Genomic DNA, 5,655 nt, shown 5'->3' with positions numbered 1-5,655 from the left:
GTTGTGTGTGGGGGGGGGGGTGGGGGGTGGGGGTTGTGGTTTGGGTTTGGGTTTTTTTTTGGTCCTCTCTCCCCCATCAGGGACAATTACCTGAGCCTGTTAGAACTGTTTTCCCTTTAACTTACCCTAGGCAACATGGCCTGCTTCAAAGTTACTCACTACAAGCCAGGTCAAAAAGTCAGTTTAAGCACCACTCACCCAGATGACTATTTCATTTGTCTGCTCTAGCATTTCTTCTAGCTAAACTTCTAACTAGCAGCAGCTTGTTACACCAAGTATCAACATACGCTTACACACAAGTTTGAAAGCATCCCCAAAGACTGTACTTCTAAATACTGAATGTTTAACATCAGCATAACCCAAAAAGTTAAATTCTCACAACTCAGAGACTATTTACAGAACTGCATTCTAATTTTGTTCATGCACAAATCAAAGAAGTCAACACTTCCTTGATGAAAATTTATAAGTCCTTATCTTCATCTCTGCTTCCTTATATCTGTATGCTGCAGTTTTAATAGCAAACAATAGCAGGCAAAGAGGATGGTTTAGTGTTTGTATGTACCAGTGGCAGAAATGGATTAATCACCTCTTCAAAAGGATGCACAGGTTCACTGCTACTCTTGCAAAAGGACAAAGAATTCTGAGCTGCTTACTACTGCCTGTGAAAACAGAACTAGGTATTTCTTCAATATCAGGTTGGCTTCCATGTTTAGTCTAGAATGGTTTGTAATCGTACTTTCTGCAAATACTTTCTAAAACCCACTTTCTATGCCCAATTAAGTTTTGTTATCTAAACTCCTGTTATTTTTTAAACCCTCACAAAATCTTCAGAAATACTTAGCTTCTTCCAAGAGTCGAAAGCATGTTAAAAATGGTAATGCAGTTACCAGTTAAAAAAAAACAACTTACTACACAGAAAAACTTAAAAGTAAATTTCAGCTGGTATCAGGCTGACTCATAGTTCCATTGTTTTTAAAATGTTATCCGTGTTTCAAGGTAATACTTTCTTGGTTCTAACTACACAGACACAAAATAAAACAAAAGCTGTATTATGTCCATAAACTTACCTACAAGGCTTTCCACTATCATTTTCAGGACAGAACATAAACCAACTGGTACACAACATTTGGTCATGCACCGAAAAAGTATTCAGCTAAACACACAAGAAGATAATACAAGATGGAGTGTTTGAGCCTAGTGTTAGTTTACACTTAGGATCTGAATCGAGAATTTAGAACCATATTACTGAAGTTGCATATAAATAAAACCTACAATGGAAAACCCAGCAAGTTTATCACTTAAACTTTCAAACTGTTTAGAAAAGCTGAACAGATAAGTTACTTTTAACCACTGGAAGATTGCTTAGACCTAGAACTACAAGTCTGAATACTTCGATATTAACACTAAGAATACGATTTCAGAGACAATCCAAGATTATATATCTTATGCTATGACCTCCAGGATCTCTCTGAAGTCTGAATTTGTTCTATGAATCAGTAAGCTTTGGCGAACCTTGTTTTACAGTGGTTGAACCAAGTCAATAAGCTTTAAAAAGCCCCACCAAATAATCCTAGATCAGCAGCCTAAGGTCACCAAAACAGCTTTCAAATGTTTAGAAGTGAATAGTATATTCATCACAGAGTCAGCCACAAAATATGGGAGAGGGCTAGTCTCCTAGGGTTCAGACAGTATTCAGGGAGAGCACAAGTAGCTACTCCACTACCACTAATAAGATACAGTTCTTCCCCCAAAAAACCCTCTAGTAAAAACTAAGTTACAGAATAAGAAAAGTACTTTGCTCTTTCCATTCTTTCAGAACACTCCCACACTGTCAGGAAGAGATAGGGATGAGTAAGTATGGTTGTAAATAAGTCACAGGTAAAGTTACTGCTTGCGGAGTTAGACCTTCCAGTCACCTAAGATCTGGGTGAACAATTGTCTTTCTTAAATAGGTGAAAGACCTCCTAGTGCCAAGATTAACAGATGAATGCTGCATTGAACCCAACTGCCTTCTATGCAAGGCAAGATAGTCCACAGAAGTAACACATGGCTGGGTTTCAGTGCTTTTTATCTATTGGGTGCTTTTTCTGTGGGTTTTTTTTTTTGAGGAGGGGAAGAAGACCAGGTTGGGAGTTGGGAGTGTTTCATTGTTTTTAAAAAAAACACAAACAATCACATTACTAAGTGCTTCATATTTTAACACAGGGCTTTCCTAAGTACTTTATAAAGCAATAGCAACATAACCTTAGATTAACCCTGTTCCCTCCTGTCCACAGTACATCTTGGAAGCCACCTGTCAGTACACTAACAGCAGCCTTCAGTGCATCCCCAGAGTTCAGAAAACTGTATCCCTGCTTCTGGTAGACTTACTCTGTTTGAAGAGAAGTTTGCTCTCAGGTCAGAGCTCCAGAAGTCCCAGTAAATAACTCATACACAAGCAAGTATAAGCATTCCATGACTGTTTACATTCTACAAAGGCTCTGTTTACAGTTTTCTGGTTCCCAGGCATTATCACTTGTTTGCAATAAAACTAGTGTTCTAACAGATCATAAACACATTTACTTCAGTCAAAGTTTCTTCGACTGCGTGTGGAAACAAATCAATAATCTTCAATACTTCCAGTAACATCAGCCACCACCAACAATGAATATGTAGCTGTTAAGCAGACAAAGAACAATGATGATGCTGTATACAGAAACAGTAACAATTTGTAGTCTTGCACATACCAGATGACAAGTGAACATTGTTTGGTTCTGCAAATTAGTATTACTAATATGTGGAAAAGGCAACAGCATCAGATACAGCTGTTTCCCCTTCCTTCATCTATGATGGTATATCTGGGATCTTGCAGGGCAAGAAGAAAGATTCCAGCATAGTCTTGCCCCCTAACTCCCTTAATGTCTAGCCCACATCACACTTAATAGCTGCCCACTACGTTGAGAAACTGACCTCTAGGGAAACACAATATCACACTATCCTCGATAAATGGCAAGACTGGTTTCATAGAATCATGGAATGGTTTGAGTTGGAAGTGTCCTTAAATATCATCTAGTTCCAACTCCCCTGCCATGAGCAGGGCCACCTCCCATTGGACCAGGCTGATCAAAGCCCAGTTTATGGAAGCAGGTAACCTGGGGCAGATCTGCAAACTTGACCTGAAGTTGCACATTACCTCAGAGTCCTCCCTATGTGCAGAGGTGGTCCAGGGTCTAAAGGAAATTTTCAGGGTTTAGTTCTTACTTTGTCCCTTACAGAAACCTATCGTTCAGAGGCAGCCAGCTGACAGGCAAGCTTTGTCTGCCAAGCTCCTCTTGTTCCTTTGCTCATAGGTGAGGGACTGTCCCCTTTCAGACAGAAAAAAATCATTAGCTACTCTTGGTCAGGCAAAGCAATCCCCAGTCGTGAAGTTATCCAAGCTCACTTGACCTTGACTTTCCTGTCATATGTGAAGTAGGAAGAGAAATTCGCAGCAACAGTAATGGTTCAGTATACGTGGAATCGAGTTGGTGTTAGCTGACGATTTACTGGGAAAATACACACTGCATGCATGATCGGAAAGCACAGCGCCCCTAATCAGCAGCTGTCTGCATCTAAGGCCATCAGCACCAAAATACCTCTGATGCCCTGCAGGGGAGTAGTAGTAATACTGCATAACACCTAGATTGTTTTGTCTACTGCTCAACAAATACTATTCAGTTATACCAGCTATTCCCTTCAGTCACCTCCTCGCTTCTAGGAATGCTTCCTCACTTTCCATCCAGAAAGACTATGAACAAGTCACTCCTGATTTTCCAGGAAGTAACTTAAAGCAGGTCGTCTTCTGAAGATATGTTGCCATCCCTGTCAAACAAGCTGCTTCACACAAACATTTCAGAACTTCGTGCCCAAGGTCAGGTAACAAACACTGTGAGCCACTTGGCAAATCTGAGACAGAGCGGGACTTTAACATCTTCCATTAACATCTTCCCACAGGATTTCAGAAACCAAATATATCCTACAGCTTGGGAATCCCCATCGCTGATAGGAAACCCATGTCCAACCTTACGTAGCCACTAATTTGACAGCTCATGTTTTAGTATAGTTATACAAGGATTAACTCAAGAGAGCTGCCATTAAGCACACAAGATGTCATTCTGTGCATTACAATGCTCATAAGAGAACAGGAACAGTTTCAAGACTGCATCCTCCTGTAAGTTTACATTCAGGAATGAGATTCAAGGAGCCAAGATTTCTAATGTACCTCTTAGATAGTATTAACAGGTAGTTATTACCAACTAGTAACAAGTTAGCTGGCACAAGTCTTGTGTCATGCACTGTTCAGAGTGAAAGATACCCCTACACAGGCTGAACACTTCAAGTTCACTGTGAAAGCATACACAACAGAAGGACTGCAAACTGAAGTGCTACTCTAGTCCACTGACTTTGTGAAAGAAAAACACAACACAGAGAACTTCGGTTTATGCACACCACAACTGAAAGTATGAAAACATTACACTACCAGGATAACTGAAGAAGAGCACAGATTCACTTTCACAATGCTTCTCTTCTGCAAGCATTTAACACTATATAGGCTCAGTCTACCTGAAGGACCACCTTATCTTTGGAAGATAAAGGTTCACTCTGTGGAGTGTTAAGCTGCAAAAAGTGTTAATAGCAAAAAAAAATTTTTAAAAATCAAATTTTGCCTTCTTACATTACAAAATTGAAAACTGCATGGTTAAAGTAATTTTTCAATGTTTACTTCTTATAAACCACAAAGCCACAACCTCAACAAGGATCCTCTAAATCTCAGGAGAACTTGTTTCAAGCTCCTCTAGGCTCAATATCCTCCTGTCACACAAAGGAAAGTATCTTGTTGTTTCCTTACCAGCCTAGAACACACTTCATTACTACAAGATGGCATTGCCTTTCAAAAGTATTACACAAAGGAGGGTTGGTAAGGTGTTAAATCTACTACCTATCCACCTGGAGATCATGAGTCATTCCTAAACAATCACCTTCTCCAGTGGTAATAGAAGAATGAGTTTGTAGCTTTCTGTTCAAGCTCTTTAAAGGTTGAAGAGGATACAAGAACAGGAGAACCTCAGCACACACACAGGATGACAGACCTGTGAGTTTAAAGAGGGTTCGGCATAAAATTTGACATAGAAAGTTTGTTTCGAAGTTGGTGGGTGGGGGGTGTGAAGATAAAAAAAAGGCAACAACAAAACACAAAGGCTTACAAGACACTCCTTGTTTCTCCAGAACAAGGTGGAGTATCTCATTCCTATCTTGGTCTACAGCATAAACAAAACATGACTGAGAAGAGGAGAACGAATGTCTTACAGCATTTTTTCCTAAGGTATCAAGAAGTCCAACTTACTCTACTCCTTAATTTTAAAGGAAGCACATAGGTTTAACACCAGCACATCAATAACCAGCAGACCTTACTGGGCACAGACTACCACTTCCAGGAAGCTGTCACCTAGCATAAGAAACACTGGAAGCAAACCGAACCGGACAGCGAGGACATATGCAAGCCTCTGCCCAAGCATGTGACCGCCCGGCTACTCACATGCACGGAGCATTGCATAACCGGGGCACGCCACGGGACCAGCTGCTGCGGGCTGCAACCGCAGGGCCGAGCACTGCCCACAAACAGCTGCAACTTCGCCA

Source organism: Apaloderma vittatum, unplaced genomic scaffold, assembly GCF_000703405.1.
Source record: "Apaloderma vittatum isolate BGI_N311 unplaced genomic scaffold, ASM70340v1 scaffold18198, whole genome shotgun sequence".
Lineage (NCBI taxonomy): Eukaryota > Metazoa > Chordata > Aves > Trogoniformes > Trogonidae > Apaloderma > Apaloderma vittatum.
Note: the sequence above shows the minus strand (reverse complement) of the source record.